This window comes from Chroicocephalus ridibundus, chromosome 3, assembly GCF_963924245.1.
Source record: "Chroicocephalus ridibundus chromosome 3, bChrRid1.1, whole genome shotgun sequence".
In the NCBI taxonomy this organism is placed as follows: Eukaryota; Metazoa; Chordata; class Aves; order Charadriiformes; family Laridae; genus Chroicocephalus; species Chroicocephalus ridibundus.
The window spans coordinates 115,168,361-115,189,713 of NC_086286.1; positions in this window are offsets into that span (position 1 = coordinate 115,168,361).

Sequence of the window (21,353 nt, forward strand, 5' to 3'; positions counted from 1 at the left end):
TCCAAAGAAAATCCCCCAAAGGCATCATGCACTTGTAGGTACTAAAGCTTGACAGAGACGAACTGAAAACTGAGGCTGAGCCCTCCATTTTCCTTGGAACTACTTGTTTGAGTCTCTTTAATTCAGTGTTATGCACTGAGTCCTAACCTTTTTCTCCTCATCTTGTTAGTAGGGTTTGTTTTGTTTTGTTTTTTTAAATCTTGTTGCTTGTTTGTTTGCTTTAATTTATTTTAAAGGTGCTCTGGAACCTTCTTCTGCTTCCTTTACTTACCATCTGAAAATAAGGATTCTTCCAGGTTTAGTAATCGGAGTAAATATGACGGCTACCTGTAAGTTTTGGAGGTCTATATTTGAGAGCTGCAGCTGTAGATGGGTCTCTCTCTCCTTTTTGCTGAACAGGCTCTGACTGGAAAACCTGGCTTAGACAAAAAATATGCTTGGGAAGAAATAGTGAAGTAGGAAAGTAGAAAAGTCACATATGCCTTATCAAAACCACATTTTCACTGTATCTCAACTTCGTAAGAGGTAGAAAAATAATAATGAGATATTCTTCCCATGAGGTATTGACTATTCTGTAACTCAAGGAGATCCACTAGAAGAACATGAGCCCTCATGAGGAATGTTAAAGAGAAAGGAATCAGAAAAATATGGAAGCTGGGTCATTTCTGTAATAAAATTGGATATGTTCATTTCAGATTGACTGGTGTGTGACCAAGCTTTTCTGTTAGCTACCTTTGTATGAACTGCCTTGTAAACAAGATAAATGACGCACAATAAACATAATAGCCTCATATAAACTTTTTCAAAATTAATCTCTAACAACCTTACCCTTTTCTAGTCAGGGGCAGATATTTAGTACTTGCTAATTGAAATTTATTTTGTCAATAAACCCTTACTGCCAATTTTTAATTTACACTGAATATAGAATACTCTCACGTTGGCAGTCCTCATCAGTGGGAAATATTTCATACAGATTAAATCTAATCTAAATGACATAAAGTTATTCATTTAATTTCAATTATTATTAAAGCTTGCTTAGCTAATCCATCTGCTACGTCCTTTATGCACTGTATTTGCTGAATTCATTCAGAAATGTCTGTATGAAGTGGTATAAGCAGAAGATGAAACAGAAAAGAAATCTTGTCCTGTACCTACAAGTCTCTCAAACTCTCAAAGTGGTTAAAGCAAGTAATTAGTCATTAACTGTAGATGAAATCTATTTTCCCCACTACCATAAAAGGACCAAGGAAGTGATCGCCCCCTCGTACTCATCACCAGTGAGGCCCCATCTCAAATACTGTGTTCAGTTTTGGGCCTCTCACTACAGGAAAGACACTGAGGTGCTGGAGCGGCTCCAGAGAAGGGCAACGAAGCTGGTGAGGGGTCTGGAGAACAAGCCTTATGGGGAGCAGCTGAGGGAGCTGGGGTTGTTCAGCCTGAGAAAAGGAGGCTGAGGGGAGACCTTCTCGCTCTCTACAACTGCCTGAAAGGAGGCTGTAGAGAGGTCGGGGTCGGTCTCTTCTCCCAAGTAACAAACAATAGGACAAGAGGAAATGTCTTCAGGTTGCACCAGGGGAGGGTTAGACTGGATATGAGGAAAAATTTTTACACTGAAAGGGTTGTCAGACTTTGGAACAGGCTGCCCAGGGAAGTGTTTGAGTCACCATCCCTGAAGGTATTTAAGAGACAGGTAGACATGGTGCATAGGGACATGGTTTAGTGGTGCTTTTGTCAGTGTTAGGTTAATGGTTGGACTCAATGATCTGAAAGATCCCTTTGATCCTAGGCGATTCTATGACTCTTTGGGTAGAAGTAGTAGATACTCAAGAAATTGTAATCTCTATTCATTGCAATAATGACAATTTCTAGGAAATCCCAATTTTATCCAAGGAAATAGTCTATAAGTACTATAGGGTTGAATTGTTTGGTCTCAGCTGTTTAAATTTCTTGTAAGTATAACTTGGATGCAGCAAAATTGGAAAAAAAAATAAGAATCTTAAGTTCAGTCACTAAACAAAAAGATAATGATTAGTAGATCTCATTATCATTATGGCATTAATATCTCCTGCCAACAGATAGAAAAACCCATTAAATCTACAATAGTCCAGCAGTAAAACACATTTAGTACCACCAAGTAGGATCTTGCTGAAAATTATTCGCACACAGTGAATTCTTCACTCTTCCAAATGGATGTAAACTCAAGGTACACTGAAATGCATTCACTTAATGAAAGAAAAATTATTTTTTCAGCAACGCTATCATTCTCTTAATCTTTCAGATCTGAGCTACCTGACGTGCGGAAGGTTTGAGCTACCATCAGTTATTATTATTCCATGGATCAAAGATGTTTATGTTCAGTAAATTATACTTTAAACAACTTTCTTTTCAGGACTTTTCAGGAAAAAATAAAACCAAAAACAACCAAACAAAAAAAAAACACCAACCAACCAACCAACCAACAACCAAACAGAAAATCAACTACCTCACCCCCCAAAAGAAAAACAAAACAAAAATCGTAACAGACCGATCATGGATTATGACTGCAAAATTATCCCCTGGTAATAATCTCAGTATAAAACCTATTAAACTGTTTCTTTGAGTCTAACTTTACCAGTTCTATAGGATGAAAATTCACTTCCCTGCCTATAAATATCACTTTGCAATCAGCTTCCTGGTATTTTCTCTGATTGTTTAGAAATATTGAGCAACTCTTAGGCTACTTACAGTTTAACTAAGTACATCGATCCACACTATAGCTCTGTTCTATTGGAATAAGATTTTTTCTAAGTTCCCCTAGGACAGAAACTTTTCATTACCTCACAGTGATTACCTGGATACTACCAGAGTATGCTAATAGTCTAAAAATAATTCACAAAGAATGTGGGTTTGTTTCTGCCTGAGGCCACGCAAGCCAATTTTGCAGCATGAGTTTTTAAAGTTAAGGTCCCCAGTATCAAGGGAGGGACAATCCCAATCAGTTTTTCAAAGAATAAACATTTCTAAGTCATGGGCCAGAACCTCAGATGCTTTCCAGTCTTTGTGTAATACTGATCACTGGCCTAAACATCTCTGGGTGTTTGCCCTGACATACATACCTGTTCTTGGCTCTGCTGTAGTGCTCAGAGTCGTGATGGAGAGTAAGTACATCCAGAGGGAAACTGGATACTAACACTGACACGTTTGTAGGCAGGAAAACTCTTGCAACAATCAGGTCACAGGCTAGAAAGGCAGCAGAAAACTATTTAAGTATCTTCCCCAGTGTATAATGATCACTAGCATGACACACCTGAGCATCTGGAGCATTATGGATAAAAATGCAATTGAGAAAGGACAGAAAACTGCTATATACGTGGCTTTTAAAAACAAAGTCAGGAGAAACTTAGTTCTGCAAAGTTGAAACATTCAAAGAGATCCCTTCTAAATAAAATAAAATCAGGTCACTATATAAAATAATTATTACATTATTAATTGCTAATCGTGATGATGATTTCCAAACAATATAAAAATCATGACTCTGTATTATGAAGCTTTGGGATAATATAAAGATACTGTCTGTCCCAGATCTCTCCTGGTACAAGACTGTGACTCTAGAAAACAAATGAGAAAGGAGTGAAAATGATAGAAAATGAAGATAATAGCAGAAACAGTACTTCTTAGTTTTAAAATATTAATCATTACTGTGGCGTTGATAATCTCAAGTATCGTACAGTCTAAATGGTTCCAGAGGAGGTAAGCTATTATTTATTTATTATAAATAAATATGTATTTATTATAAATAAATAAGATAACATTCATCTTTGAACACTGAGATCTGAGAGGTACAATAACATATGTTGTAAGCCAGTTAGCTGGTATATCTCAAATTAACTGAGAATTACGTTCAGCAAATTACAAATTTACCCAATTTGTAAGGAATAATGAATATTAACACAAGTACGTGAAAAAAAGGACAAAAAAAGGAAAAAAATAGGAGTTAAGATTAAATTATTATTTATAAAATGTCTTATTGCTTAAAAGACTACATGACATGTTAATTCCTATGAATTACAGAATTGTTGAGGTTGGAAGTGACCTCTGGAGGTCATCTTGACCAATCTCCTGCTCAAGCAGGGCCACCTACAGCCAGTTGACCAGGACCATGTCTAGGTGATTTTTGAATACTTCCAAGGTTGGAGACTCCACAACCTCTCTGGGCAACCTGTGCCAGTGCTGGGTCACCCTCACACTGAAAGTGTTTTGTGATGTTCATGTGGCACCTGCTGTGTTTCAGTTTGTGCCCATTGTCTCTGGTCCTGTCACTGGGCACTGCTGAAAAGAGGCCTGGACTACAGATATTCTTAAAGCTGAGATAATACAAATAGCCTCCAGGGTAAAATCACAATGCACTCAAAACCAGAACCTTTCTTGCCAGAAAAAAGCTTTTCACAGATGCTTCATATTATATGTATCATCTAAGAAGAAAAATGCATGTCATTATAGCGGTGCTTCAGGCCATTTCGGAGGAGAGTTGGAGGAGGAGCTATTCCTCTGTTAACTATAGAATGAAGTGGCTATTATCAAGAGTCATGAGTTTTCAGTCATTGTTAAATGAGCTTGAAATTTATGTAAAGTGCTAGAAATGAACAAGAATGGAGAAAGAACTTTTTAATTATTACAGAACAAAATACAACACTAGAGTTGTAACAATATAGTTCTCCACTTTGATTCACCAAGATGAATCATTCTAATAATGGAGAGATTTATTTTAGGGTCTGAAATGTAGTTCAGTCTGCGTGCCCATGCAGCTCCAGCTTAGATTATTCGTTACTCATTATTGTAATGTTTGAGGACCTTTCTTTTACATATGCCAGAAGGGTTGTTAATTGTAATGGCAACGTGATGTTAAGAACACCTGCACTTATGACATGGCCAAAACCCAATTTATTTTTCATCATCAAAGCAGTCCGTTAATAATACTTTGCAGTCATGAGCAATGGAGACAACAAACTTAATGTGAAGTCACAGAAATAATATAAAGTCACTGAAATAATATAGGTAGGATTAAAAAGTAATTCGTGAGAAGCTAACATTTCTCACTATTCAGAAAAAGAACAGTTAACAAGCAACAGGGCACTAAAATTATATTCGTTAGGAACTGTGATTAAGTATGGTAAGATGATGAAATAAGTACTATTGTTTGTTGGTTTTACATGCCATATCCACTAATTTCCACAGACTTTCAGAGAGCAAGTGTGATGTTACAGATAAATATGATTCATAAGAATGATTTTATAATGAAGACCTAATTAATTTATTAGTCAAGATAATAAAGTATGCTCGATAAAGAATATTGTCCAGAGTTTTCAATCTAGGCGATTAAAGAATATTGTCCAGAGTTTTCAATCTAGGCGATTAAAGAAGTTCTTTTTTTCTGTTGTATATCATTGAGTCTGGAATCGCTTTTTAGGCTTGAATGCCTTTGTAATGGTAGATGCAAACTGCATGCACATTAAAAAATCCTGAGGATAACGAGTTTGCTAAAGAAGATCCTTTTGATATGTTACAGAAGTAAAGCATCAGCAACAGATACAATATGAAAAGTCAGTGTTCACACTGACTTTAAATTGACTGTATAAGTGACAGTATGGTACAATGGAACATTTTTCTATGTTGAATTTTAGTGGAAGAAAAAGAAATGAGACTCCAAACACCATTTTGAATATGGTTCACATCTCTCTATGATCTTAAAATCAGGAGATATCACAGGAAAAAAATCTTTCAAACAAATCTGAATGTATTGAAAGAGGTACTGCAAAAAGACCCAAAGAAAACCAAGCATTAGCTGATCTGTGATAACTTTATGTGTAAATAGGACAAAGTGTCCCTGTGAAAGCACCTACCTGTGTAAGAGAGAAGCAGAAATATGTACAACCTTCAAAATAAAGTCTTTATTATATTTAAATGATCATTTTACTGGCAGCTTTCTTATAGATATGAACTATATGAATAAATTATTATTCATTTCTAATGGGTCATAAGCGGAAATCAATATAGAGGAACAAAGACAATAATTATAGGGCGAGTTTTAATTTGCTGGTATGTTTAGAAACTTAGTATATGTTGGTAATAATTCTCTACCACAGCAAGATAGCAGAAATCCATCAAAATACAGCACTTCAAACTGAGCCAGCCACTGATAAGTGGCTTCTTACAAACACATCTCTTCAAAGTCCTTAATGGTATATGTAGATGGTATCATTCAGTGTCAAATAGTTTTCACAGGTCCTGGAATCACAGGAAGCTGGACTCATTATCTTTGCATTTTAAAATGTACGCTAAAACAGGTAGTCATAGAATCATAGTCTCCCATATCAATTAGATAATACAGTGCCAAAAATGGGTAGCTAAGATATCCTTAAAATTTTAAGCTCTGTTTGATTTTGAAAACTCAACCCCATATGTAATTAGCTGAATATAATCAAAGTTCACATTCACATCTCTGCCTTTTTTTTTTCTTTAACCAACAGTAAAATATCTGTTTCAAAATCTATCATGGTTAGGAATCCCCACTGACTATCGGAGGAGGTAACAATGTGTAATTCCCAGCAAAGAGTTATGCACTGCACATCTCAGCTATCTGAAGGAGAGCCAGATCTAGGCTGTATAAATAATTAGGAACACAGCCATGATAGAATCATAACAAAGCATATGAGCATTTGTTTGCTAATTATTGATGAGAGGAGGTATGCTACAGAGAGTACCACACTTTGTCAGGATGAATTGCCTTTTCTTTCACAACCATTTATTTTTGTAATCTATTGTGATATTAAAATGTAATATCTTTCATCTGAATGGCCTCATTTAAAATAAGGTGCATGTAATCTATCCCGAGAATAAACAACCTAAATTTAGGTTGAAAGGCCAGGGAGATATAAATGCAGGTAATGGAAAACCATATTCCGCTCAGCTGACAATTTATTTCTAATTCTGTTTTTTATTGTTATCAAGAACAAAAAGAGACTTAAACATCTTTCTTTGCTTCGCTACCTAGTTTTGCTAAATAGGACTTTGGGTTATTACTGAATTTTTTATAAAAATCCGGTATGTGTCATCCTGAAAAAATAGTTTTGAAATCTTTAAAGGAAGAGAAAATGTATCTTTAAATGATCTGCTCAATCACAGTGTTGAAGCTGTGCATTCTGTACTGATAAAAGTACAGAATCATAAAAGTAGCAGGCCCAGAAGAAGTAGCAACGGATTTAATACCTCACTCGCTTGTTAAATTCTATGACCCATGTTATTCAGGTCAGAATACATGCTTTCAACAGCGTACCAAATTAAAGTTAGAAACGAAATCCAGGGCATCTGAATTTTGTTACCTTCTGGACAGTGCAGAAACTTCATGCTCTTAAGAACAGCTAAGATAAAGAAAACCTAAGAAATTTTCATGACCAAGGAATAGTCATTCTTTGGGATTCCACTTCACTTGCCAGAAATGAAAGTAGAATAAAATATTTAAAACCTGGAGACTGAAATAGCAACTGTCTTCTGAAATCGGCTGTTGTAAGTACATACAGATACAACAGTAAGCAGAGTTGTTCATCTTGATTCAAAACAGACATCCTTAAACTTAGAAGTAATTTAAATTTCACAAAACCTCACTTTCATCCTTGAACATTCCCATAGAAAGAAAAGAAAGTGCAAAGCATATCCCATCAAAGCTTCTTTAGGGTCCATATACAGAAATAACCACCAAGACATTCCTAAATATTCCTAAATAAGAAATTAAAGGACAACTTAAATGACACAGGTTCCAACTGAAAATCTCAGACCGTATTCTATAATAACTAATTTAGGCATCTAAAAGTACCTCACCTGAGCAAAAAGGGGCCAGCAATGGTCGTCTTCCTAAGGCACAAACTGAAAGTCAGTATGCAGCAAATGGAGAGCAACACGTATCCTTGGCAATTTCTTGTGTACCTACCTATGAGGATTTCCACCGCTGTGGACTGATCTGAGGGACCATGATGAAACATCTGATGCATTCATAAACCCAGAAGTATTACAGTGTAACAACAAGAGACTTCATGCCACATTTATGATATTGAGATTTTTCTAAACCAATGATCTAGTACTAGCAGGAGGAAAAAAAGACAAAAAAAAAAAAAAAAAGAAAAGAAAAAAGAAAGACAAACCCACAAACCCCAAAACCTCCTCCTCAAGAAATACATGGCTAAATGATGATTTTTGCTAGGCCTTAGTATGATCAGGGAGGAAAGAAGAAGAAAGCATATATTTATTGACATAAAGGTTTTGTACACTGTAACAGAGAGCTCCCAGCTTGCACACAGGCAATGCACTGACTCACACCCATGCTGGCTGACGCAGAAGGTCAGATCCAAAGCTGTAAGGGTTAAACAGTAAGGTTGTCCCAACCATGATTGAGGGTGAGTTGGGCAGGAGCTGTTAGCAATGAAGGTGACTAAATGGGCTTGATTAGCAGTTAATCTCAGAGGCTTCTGAATCAATGGGATGGGAATGCATCCCCCTACCTAGAGAGGAAGAGAAGAAGACATGGTAGCTCTTGATGATCCTGCCCTGGGCAGGTTTTCCAAGGTAATGGCTCCCTGGAAACTCCTTTTTGGTACCAGAAGCAGCCGTCTACCATCCCCAACTCAGCCCAGGATTAACAGCAATCTGTTATTCACTGCTGGCACTGCCCCAGAGTTTTTTAACTTGGGAGTCCTTTTGTGTTAGCACATCTAAGTCTAAAAAGCTTCTGGAAGAATCAAAGTAAAATTTTCAAATAAATATGAGGTCTGCACGTAACAAAAGAGGAGTGAGTGAGCAAGAGAGACAAAGCAAAGGAAGGAAAGCAAACAGGTCCAAACCTGACACCAAGGACCTTGACTCCACTCGTAACAAAACTTAAGGACAGGTATAGGTGTCCTCACTTTACTCATATGAAAAAGTGAAGTGCTCACTTTCCCACCCACACTCTCTCACACTCTTCCTTTTGCTTTTCCTGATGCTCTCAAAGACTTCTATCTTTAGTCAGTCATCCCTGCTGTAAATTTCCTTAAATTGACACTGAATAATCTTCCAGATTCCAGGGGACACTTTTGTCAGAGGAATTACTGAGATACAGTCCCTGTTTAAGGAAATTGACAGTTTCTAAATGAACAAGCACTGGCTAAAGATATGACTCGCTGTTCATAGTAGAAATCCTGTTATGCCAGCAACTATTTTTAGGATACCTTATAACCAAATGCGTATGATATCTCTTGCCTGTATTTAATTTTTATGTCAAATAAGACTCTGAATTTATGAAAATCATCCTCTCTGTGCGTGTGCATGTGTGTGTGTCTCACTGGGAATGCAGACCTTAGCCTGTCCTTGACATTAGAAGACACTTGAACTAATTTACCCAAAACAGTTTCATTTTTGCACTTTGAGTGCATATGAGGCTCTCAGTCACCTGCAAAAGCTTTACGCATAACAGTATAGCTTTACTTACAGGGTAGTGCTCTAAAAGCTAGCTTTAATAGAGAGCTTATTTCTGTGTAGAGCACCTTTGAAATTTTCTGAAATTTTGGGAACTGAACGAGAGTAAGAAGAAGTTTCCTCACATGTATTAGGCATAGCTGGCTGGATTTGGTAGCAGGAGCTGCAGGGTGTCCTGTGTGGCATGAGGCCATGAACTGCTCTGTGCCAGACAGCTCTGAAACAGATGAAAACAACCCAACACCCACCAAAACTTAAACAAAAGAGAGGGGCATGTGGTGCCTCTGCTAAGTGGTAGCTGCCAGGGTAAGAAACACATGAGGAGACAAGGGAGGAGAAACTGGAGGAGACATATGGATAGGGATGTTATTGGGGGGTACAGCTGGAGATGTGTTCTTGGAAGAAGGGGCTCCAAGGAACAGCAGGGATATCCCTCAGACACTACAGCCACGGGTGACCCACACCACCGTCACATCACGGGTGACTCCTGAGGATCAGCAGCCCATAGGTGACACACAGCAGGACAGGGACACCCCTGAGCTATCGCAGTCATGGGTGACCTATGCCAGGGCATGGACACCACCAAGACTATCCTTTGGGAAGAGATTCTGAAAAAGTGTTGATATCACAGTATTACAATAATCTAGACCAGAATAATTGAGAGCGTCTGTTTCCACATCTATTTGGTGATTTACATGGTGAGGAAAAAGTTTCCCAGGCTTTCAAACATCTCATGGGAATTAAACTTCACACACACAAAGGAGATACTTTCAAGGCTCTTGATATATTCATAGAACCATAGAATGGTTGGGGTTGGAAGGGACCTTAAAGATCATCTAGTTCCAACCCCCTGCCATGGGCAGGGACACCTCCCACTAGACCAGGCTGCTCAAAGCCCCATCCAGCCTGGCCTTGAACACCTCCAGGGATGGGGCATCCACAACCTCCCTGGGCAACCTGTTCCACAGCCTCACCACCTTCACAGTAAAGAATTTAATCCTAACAGCCAATCTAAATCTACCCTTCTTCAGTTTGAAACTGTTACCCCTCATCCTATTACTACACTCCCTGATAAAGTTGTTTATAGTGATATTGTTTAGTTTAATATAGTACATCTGTATCAATCTGATTTATTCTTTCTAGTGGGTACTAGTAAAGTAGATAGTGACAAGACATGTTCTCAGGCACTGAAGTCATCTGACACAACACTGATTATATATGTATTGTTAAGGTCTCTTAGCTTCCAAAAGAGGGTGACTACATGCAGACTGCTGTTGGCAATGTACCCTTGTCCAGTCTGACTTCAAGACCATACACAAAATTTGATTGAAAAAAGCCAAGAGCAAGTCATCATAACAATTTAACAACATAGATGATCAAGATTCAGTGTTCAGCCTTTGATCCTGGCATCACTAAATGTATTGGTATAGCCATAGTCATTGAGCATCTCTTTTGAGATGGTAGAAGGGATACTGCTGAAAGCAGCACGGAAAGTGTGAATGTTTGGCTAATGTGAGATGAAGACAAAGAAATGTCAACCTTCTCTGTGCCCTGTGCACAATTCTTGGGGTGCTTAGTGTTTCATTCAGTGACTGAGCAGTCCATTGATAAGCTCGATGGCTGAAATTCCCTTGTCTGGCAAAAATAAACAGAGCTGAAAAAGAAATATTACAAGCTGAACATTCCTGAAGGAAGCAGTGAAACCTATGAAGTAAATGCAATTTGGAGTAGAATTTTCTGTTACAAGTGCTTATGGAAGTCCTTTTGAATATATCTTTGCTGAGTTGACAAGTTTAGATAATTTGCTTTTGCATAATGTGCAATTAGTATTACCTGAACTCGGGCAGTAGGGAGTTCTCCTGTTAGATGTAATATAAAGTATTTTAAATGGATTAAATTTGGACTAAGTGAAATGAAACATTCTAGCCTAAGCATCTAATTTCCTTTACGCCTGTGCATTTATAGACATATTGGCAAAGTGAGACCAATATGACTGTGAAATACGATCAGATCATATTGTGTTGAAATATGATTTGTAGCCGAAATCAGCTGGGATTAGAAATAATAATAGGAATCCATGGAGATGTCATATTCAGCACAGGGCTAAAAAGCCTGGTGTTAGAATATTGCAGATTTCTGATGTGCAGTGAATCTAATCTCCAAGAATCCTCTCAATTGCATACCAACCTTCCACTTTCTTTATCTTGCCACTTAAAAGCACTCCTTTTGATTATACATGAAGGCATTTTCAATTTATTTGGAATGTCATTTTACTTATCCCTGCCTGACTTTCGTGAGAATGCATAACATAGTTCCAAATTATTTGCTGAAGTGTGTTTGACTCCCAGTTGTCTGAGAGTTAGGAAGAAAGAGGGAAGACGGGTTAATAGCTGTGTCTTCCTCTCTGTTTAATAGACGTCTTTCATTCTAGAAAAGGAGGTGGAAGTTATTTGCTTATGCAAGGCCTTTGAGAAGCCTGTCTAATTTCAAGGCAGGGACAAAATGAGATGGCAAATGAACTTTTAAGATTGAGAGTAATTGACTTTAAATCTTAAAGAGTCAATATTTTGCCTACTTTGCCAAGAGTTTACATACAAAAGGTATTTAAGGAATGTGTGAAAGAGACAGAAGACTTACAAAGAACATATAAAACAATATTTAGCAACAAAGTCAGATTTATCTAAACTGGAAGTTATCCCTTCTCTCTCAAGTCATCATCTAAGACAGACAGACACTTTCAAGGGTCATTTCATCCAACACACATTAAACATCTATGCTAGAATTATAAAACCTGATTTGTACTTATCCCTCCACAGTGCTAGACGGAGACTGTTTATCTCCTTCCACAGACTAGAAAGGTGTGTCTAATGTGTCAGGTGTGTTAGACTAATTTCTGGTTTTGATTATAGGATTGGTGAGATGATTACCCAAACACTTGGTGATCAAGTAACAACATGAAACATTCACAACATCAACTGTTAAGGATGGATGGCACTTGAACAGAGGATAATGAATGCATTCAACTATTTAAATATTGTATTTAGAAAGTTACACTCAAGGGCAAATATGCTTTTGTTCCTTTTACACTGTTGTTATAGACTGAAAATTGCTTCTGTAAAAACGGACATAATTTCATACCAAAGATCACAACGATTTCCATATCAAGCATGTAACAGTTAAAAACTAGGCATTTTATTTCTTAATCACAAGGCCTTCAGATGAGATACAAAGTCCAAAAACCTAGAGGATTTTGTATAGGTAACAGACCAGTAAGCATAGGGATTCAGGAACTTAAACTTACTATTGAAGATTCTGTTCACGTACAAGGCTAAGTAAAAGTTTTCTATCACTTACTTTATTCCATCTAAACATTAAATGAGTAAACAAAGTTGTGTGTGCACGGCTTATCAGTCCAAACAGTGACAAAAAGTAGCGGATGTCAGTACCTGTTTCAGCTTTAGCTGCATATCTGTGTTGTATTAGGACCTTCACAAAAATTTACTAACACATTTTAGATTTCATTTAAGAAGTATAAAAAGAAGAAAATACAGAAAAAGAAGTTATCGCTACCAGAATTTAAATATGAAGTCCGCTGATCTTACCATCTGAAAATATTTATCTTGTAACCACTGGGTCTGCTAAATAGAAATCAGAGGCTAGAACTCATAGCTAGTCACTCACTAGGAAATACTTCACAGCAGGTAATAATCTGTGATATAGTTTCAGTTTAATAGAAATAAAATATACTCAGTACCCATAGGATAAATCAGTTTCTTGAAGGTCATCCTATCATAGCTGTGCCAACCGCACAATCAAAATTAAATTGTGGTTTTAATAATATGTCAAATACACACACTACTTTTTTGTCTTTAAAAAACCCGAAACAAACACCAAACCTTAGTAGGTCAGATATTCTGCCAGTACAAAAGACCTCATTTTATGAGATGAAGATATTCTTTGGAGAGGTAACAGACCTCATCCATTTGTAGGTGCAACAGCAACTCCCCACAAGTTAACCGATTCCCTTACTAAATTTAGCAGATCAAGCTTTTAGACAATGATTCCAGTGGCAATTTAAATTTACACCCAGAATCTGTTTTTAACCAGAGGGCTCGAAAACAAAGAAAGGGGATAGGGGAATAAGGAAAACAGCTTAAAAAACAGTGGTGGGTGATATATTTTCAAATAATAGTAAAAACAACACTTTACAGGTCATGTGGTTATCTGTTTTTCCTCCATAGTAAAGCCTCTTCACAATGTTCTAAAATTGTAAAAAGTGTTGGAAGAGAGTACATTTTTCATTTAAATTCACTCAGGTCCATTAACCTCATTTACCTTTTATTGTTCATGTACAGCCACCAAAATATTCATATTTCAGGTTTGGCCTCAAGAATGCGCACAGGAAACTGCATCAGGCTCACATGTCATAACTCGAGGCTGCTGGTGGGATTCAGTTTCTTAAATGGCTCCAAGCCAAACAAATTTCAAGCCAAACCTTAAGAATTTAGGCCCCCTGCTTTTCAGCAACATCTCGTGGCTCCACTATCATTCTTGAGATCATTTTGCCACTTTCTCTTATGGTCTGTGAGAAATGTTAATTGTTGGATATTCCCCAAGCCTCACTTTTGAGCATACTGTAAGGCTATTCTAACTCAGCTGGCCTTCTTGACAAGCAGTAGAGCAGGGAAAGGCTGGGAATACTTATAAAGACTTTTTTCTTCTTGCTGCAGTGCTCTACTTTTCTTGCATCTCTAGCGAGCTGGGGAGGGGAGTGGGGGAAGTCTGTTGTTGTTCATCCTGCAACTATGGAAGAACAGTTTGAAAACTGTGAAGTTAATTTTCTGATCACCAATTTTGTTCTGCTCACATTGCAATTTAACTGTCAAATTAAACAATGGAGAATTAAGTAAAGAAGAGTGATTTCTGTACAGCTAAAACTTTCCTAGGAAAAGAATGGCTCCTTTCACACACGCTATTTTTGAAATAAGTAAAATAATATTTTGAAGTTCAAGGAGAATGTAGTGCAAGAGTCATAGGGAGTAAAGAATCATACACAAAAGTATGAAAATGAAGACCTGGGAGGGACTGCAGGAGATGATGTACCTTAGTTATCTGCATTGAAGCGGGACTGAATATAGCTAGACCATTTCTTCACCTAGACAGGCTAGTGTTCACCTAGTAGTAAGAATTTCCAGTGAAGGGATTGCATAGTCTCCTTCCTGTAGTGTTTCAATACCTGTGTAATGAGAAAGCTTTTCAGTGTTCAGACCAAATCTTCTCTGAGGCAAACCTTCTTCATTGCTCTATTGCAACAGACAAGGCGTACAGCTTTTTATGTGAGATACTTATTAGGTTTTTCTCTTCCCTTTCCTAGATTAAGCAAGTCCAAGTCCTTCACTGCTTTCTCATGCAGTCACAATTTCTAAACTTCTTCTCATTTTTGCCTTTGTAGTCTTTTCACTTTTTGCATATTTTTCAAATATGATGCACAAAAATGGGTATATAACTTCTGTTGAGATCCTTGGAAAACACCTTGAAAAGGATCTTAATTCCACACAATTATTGCTGAGAATGAATGAAAAGTGAATTATCATTCTCGAGATCATTTCGAGATCCTGAGTTTGATAACTAATGTCTAAACTAATGCTAGGATTGGTTTTAGTTATTTTCTAGTTCAAATATTTGTTAAGGAGGAAAAAGAAAAAAATAATTATTTAATTGAACTAGAAATGTGCAAAAACATCATTGTCTTTTCATTAATATTATAATAGAATAGAAAAAAAAAGCATGTAACCTGTTATTATAGTTATTGTGTTTATCAATGTTCATATGTTTATCAGTAACATACTGTAAGCCTACTTGCTGAAGGACTTTTTCATTATGTACTTACCCTATGATGGTGGTCCGTCCTACAGTAATTCAACTGCCAGGACACAATGAAAGAAAATGTCCATCTTTTTCATGAGAATTCCTCCCACAGTAACTATGTACACACGAATGTGAACAGAAATGGCACAATCATACAAATTTCTTTCTTTGATAGATTTCTTTTTTCCCCATGGGCACACTGTTAGTATATTTCATGGCACTGAATGGTTAACTGGGCTATTATGAATTCTTAGTGCTCACTTCCAAAGACAAAAAAAGAAAGCAAAAAAAGCATCAAAAACCCACCATGACCGTAACCATAGCTATGACTTTCATCTATCTGAACAGAGACCACGAACCTGTCATTAATCTGTTTAATTTAATTAAATCAGATTGAACCTATTTGGTTATAACTCATTCCTCTAGTTGGCTGCTGACAAGGACTGTGTGGCTGCCATGTCCATCTGCAGGTGTGGTGTTCTCTCAGCCCGCCTTCTCTTCTGTCAGGCTATGTCAGCCTAGGAGCCAACCACAGTAATTTTTGAACCTACTTGCTAATTTTAGTCAAACCTGAGAGATGCCTGGAGGCCTCAGTGATAACCGCTGCCTGAAAATAGGTAACTGATTAAAAAAAAAAAAGAGAAATCCAAATTATCATTCTCCTTCATCCCTGTGGCTAAGGCTGAAATGTGAAAGTAGTTATCTAATTATGCACAGGAGAAATCAAACAGGAGAGAGCTACAGGAAACTAAGCTGTAACTGGTGGAGCACGTAAAGTTTTGCACAGCACTAGGTATGTTTAGAGGAATATGTTGAAACGAATTGGATAGAAAAGGTAAATTTGTAAAACAGTCTTTTTTTCAAGGTAAGGCCACGGGTGCAACAGCAGGTTGAACTTAAATGCCTGAATCTTGCTTTAGTTACACAAAAGCTTTTCTGACTCTGGTGCATGCTTTACCTTGTGTTGAGGTAACTGTAATTTCCAGCTCTTGCCTCTTGACTGAACAAAGTCAAAGTGAAGGACTCACAAATCTCTATCAAAAATGGCTATTTGGCACGATCAGACCATTGTGTCAATCTCATCATTGGCACTTAAGCACTGTTTAATCTGTACTTACTTAGTGGCTTGAAGGAAAAATGTGTTATGTTGAGTCAAACCAGTATTTTAGAAAGCTGGTGACTTGAGGTTCATATTGAGTTCATATCAATAAGTGGCTCAAAAGTTACAAGCATCAAAGATTCAGATAATGCTAGTATGGTGGGGGGAAAGGAAATGGTGGTGTAACATTTATCTTTTTATGAAAATCATGGTTATTGATATCTAATAAAAAGCAAGGGAAATATTCAAATTTCTCTGAAGCCTCTCAAATTTCTTCTAAACTTGATTAAAAATGAGGTACCTGCCACTCAAAGTACAAATTAGATCATGCAGGTTTGAGGCCCATGCACAGTCAATGGAGGGCGTTGGGTGTCTCTGAAAACTCCTGAAGGCCTAACGCTCCCTCTCACCTGTATATGGGAATAAGCAAATTAACATCCTGGACACTGATTGAGGAGCATTCTAGATTGCCGCCCATTTGTGGGCAGCATGCCACGTCTGACTCAATGCTTCACAATAATAACTTCCACCCGAGATTCAAAATGTTGGGTGCTCGTTTGGGTTTTGCCACTCGCTCACCTTTTGACTGCAGTATTTTCCTGTGTTCAGACACCCCATCCGGCATTAGCTACCTGGCAAAGTCAGCACTTCGCAACAGACACTCCTGGGCTCTGCTCGGTCACAGATGGAACCTGGGATCCCCAACGATATGTTAGCTCTTTCTCTCTTTTTAGATACCTTCAGAAGTGTTGCTGCTTGAGAACAGCCCATCTGAATCACTGAAATTTATGTACCTAAAACCTCAATTTAGGTAACCTGAGTTTTCCCATAAAAGTCTCATTTTAATAATTTCTGAAGTCTTGTTCAGATCATGTATTGTAACAATGCATTTCTTCAGACTAGGGAGTCCAGGATAAACAAAGTCAAACTTTGAGCTAATTTTTTTTCAGTTTCCTGAATTCACAAGAAGTCTTAAGTAGCATCCAATAGCTACTGATTGCTTCAGGCAGTAAATGCGAAACAATCCATACTAAAGAAAAGAGAGATACTTTGGGCCCCATAAATACAGCCTTTAGAAAGACACTGAGCCTGAGAATAAAAAGATGTTGTTAACATCTATTTGTTTAGCTTTGAACTCCGTAATTTTCTTTCTCTCAAAGGCCTTGTTTTATAACTTTCTCCACAAATCCTGGAAAGAATTTAAAAAATAGAAGAATACATCAATCTGTTTCAAACTGTAGAGAGCAGTTCAATTCACTCAAGAGTGTGTGCCTGCATGCCTGCATATTTGAATACGTATGTCTTTGTGACTGGTATCGTGCCCTGATTCTGTTATAATTTTATCCCAGAAACATGATTCTGGGATAAAAAGGCCTGGTTATAAGGATGATGTTGAATACACATCCACATAGGCATCCAAATGCTTGCAAACCTTGAGCCTGTATCACTGCCCCATTGGGGCAAAAAATAAGACAAACATATTTTTAAAAGCAAAACAAAATACTGCAGAAAAAAAATCTTCTTTCCAGGTGGATAAATAACTCAGTGGTTGAGGAAGCTGGAAGACATCTAATTCCCTTATCTCTGTGATCCAGGCTGGAAATGTAAATCTCATACCAGATCCATCAGGGAGAGGCTGCATGTTCCTCTCCGCGCTCCTTTTCCTCTGGCTTCACACTGCTGCTGAGAAGTGCAGATCCACGGAGAAAGTTTCAAGGAAACTGTCGTGTTCCCACAGAAAGCTTCACTTTTATTGACAAATCACCAATGCCTTTTCACCAAAAAGTAGGTTTTAACCAAGATTCTGAACAGGAGACTACAAGCCTCTTTCTTTCATTTAGGTCAGACCATCGGTGAGTGTTTCTCGCATATTAAAAGACTTCAGCGCTCCTGTGCATGCAGGAGTGGTCAGGCTTCAGAAACTTTTGCATACTTTGCATCACACTGTATGCAATTTATAAACATTAGCTATGATGTTATGTTTTACCTGAAGAGAGAAGCAGCATGGCTTTTTTTTTTTTTTTTTATAGTAGCTGCTTCATTTCTCTGTTCTGCAGCCAATATAATAAAGGTTGGTTGTAATCCAACCTTTTGGTCTCTTTTTCTTTTTCCTACTTCTTCTTTACTTCAGTTTATTGTGCGTTTCATATTTATTGTGTATTATTGTGTGTATTATTATATTGCGTATTATTGTGTGTTTCATATTTATTATGCTGGATATAGTATCAATTAGTACCCTACTCTCTTGCACACAGATCACCACTACAGTCATTTTCTTTCCAAAGAAACTCCTGTCTGTTATGGTTGAGCTTTATAATAACATTATTTCTCTATGCAATAGAACCACTGCTACGTTTCAGGAATGTGTTGTAAAAGACGATCTAGGTATCAATTTATCCCCATGCAAGGTGACATATGCTTGTCACTAACTATAGAACTGAAAACTTCATCTGTGTCAAGTTACAACAAAAGGATTCAGAATATTTTTCCAGCTTCCAGTGTAAGAGAAAATGTCACTGTTTAACTGGCAATTAAAAAAAAAAAAACCAACAGCTATTTAGTAGATTGCTGGACAAGGCAACACACATTTTCTTTCATTGGAGGTACTCAGTAGTCATAAAGCTCACATCCAGATCTCTTGAGAGTTGATTGTAGCTTGGGTAATTGAGACAGCTGATTTTCACATTATATTACCAGGCTCATAAATCCTTCCATGAAGGAGCAGGTTTGAGGAGCTTATCTATGGATGTAGGCTACAAGATTTTACCACAAATTAATGCCTTATTCTAGGCTCCATATTTAGAAATCAGTTCATTTCTTATAGTTGTTATTTTGAATGAGTCGTGCCCAGTGCCTACAGTCAAGTTATATTTATTAGCTAACTAAAGAAATAAACTTACCTAAACTAAATGGATTAATATTTAGTGTAACAAGTCAACAAAGCCATGCTTGATCAATTGAATACAAACATCCTCAGGATATTCCCCCTTCCCTCACCCTTTGCTAAAAACCCATAGGGACAAGCTTTATATGAGGGGATTTTTTTCAGACTTGGGGGATGGTTTGTCTTACTTGTATGAGAAAAATTACAAGGTGGTTATATGTACCAATTATAGAGGAAAAAAAGGTAGGTTTTTTTAGCAGAAAAGAGTTCCTACTCTACCTTCCACTGCCACGGACTCTTTACTGCGTAACCTCTTCAGCCATCAACTGTTGCCAGAAACTACTCCATTTAAAGAGGTTCATAACACAGAGATGTGTGATGAGACAGTCCTTGAGAATTTGAAGAATCTGAGAGTCTTCTTTACTATCCTCCTGTTCATGGTAAAATGCGCACGGGATGGAAGGGTGGAGGACACTGCTATTGGCGTTTCATGCAGGAGATGCCGCTGTCCTGTTCCTGTTTCAGTCTGCGAGATGATAATGCTCTGAATGCCATCTGGCCTTTTGATATATATCTGAACTACATCACAGAACCAAGGAAAAACAGGCAGCATGACATCAGTTCCCTTCCTTCTCCCCTAGAAGATTACCTGAGCAACCTAAATAGCGACATACGTTTTCTTACCTTGTTCAGAACATCTTCCAGTGACAGGGATCCTACAATCTGCCGCAGCAGTCTGTTCCACTGCTTACCTATTTCTGCAACTAGAAAGTTTTTTTAATCTTTAAACTAATTCTCCCTTATTGAAATATGATCTCATTACTTCTTGTACTATGCTTGGTAATTACAAAGACCACTTCATCCTCTTTCTGTCTGCAGCCAACTTTTCTGCACTTGAAGTCCATTACCATTACTCATTCATGCCTGTCTTCTCTAGGTAGCACAGCTGTAATAGGTCACCTCTCCTAGAGCTTTGATTATTCATATTGTACTCTGGTTTCTCTCCAAGTGGTCTGTAGCCTTCAAAATGGATGTTCCTAAGTTTCAAGTTGTCTTTTAAATTTTACTCTCATGAGACATTAAAGAACAATACTCAGAAGCCTGAACTGTTCCTCCCAGGGCCTGATTAGAGTATCCATGATTAATCTGTGATAAAACATAATTTGTATATGTATTTAGAACCTCTCACTCCCACTATGACATGCAAACAATAAAGTTCGAGGATATTAATCCCTAAAGAGTATTCCTAAGGGCATTATTCCATGGTTAGCAGTGTCTGAAATGTTAAGTGTCATGTGCTAGTGGATGTAAGTTATTGTAATGGATGTGACAGAGTAAATATTGTTCCAGAGAAAAGTGAAATAGTTATGCTGTCCTCATTCTTGCAGCCATCTGGCTGAAGTTCTCCAGATTTTAAAATTTTTTTTTTTTTTAAATCTCACAGATTTTATTCTGTGATTATTCAAATATTTGCACCTGATGTTTTTGGTTTTTTTTTCTGAATAACATATCTTTTATAGTTCTTCAACAGTCACAGCCTTTTCTTCATTCCTAGAATTTTAGAGACTGCTATTAAAAAGGAGTAAAGCTGTGCATGACGTAAGGCTTGTCAATCAGTCACGATAATAACCATTAAAGGATATGCTTATAGCATCCCAACCACCTGAAAATCATTCTGCATCTAGAAACGTAATGCTTCATAGAAGTATTTTGTTATTAAATCAAACCATGACTAAATTATTTTTTAAATAATTTATGACAATTTGCAGTTAGATTGAAAATTACAATAAACTAACGGATTGATTGGTAATGAATTAAACCAACAGTGTAAAATTTTAGCTAAGTTGTAATAAAGATACTATTGTTCAATAATTATGCATTATTTATTGTTTTAAGAAAATTAGTTGAACTGCAGTGTGCAGATAAAGGCAAATTGAGTTTCCCGTATGATTTAACGATAGTTGTACATAAAATAGGAAATTAAGATCAAATTTATGGAAGTATTCATGAAAAGTTTGG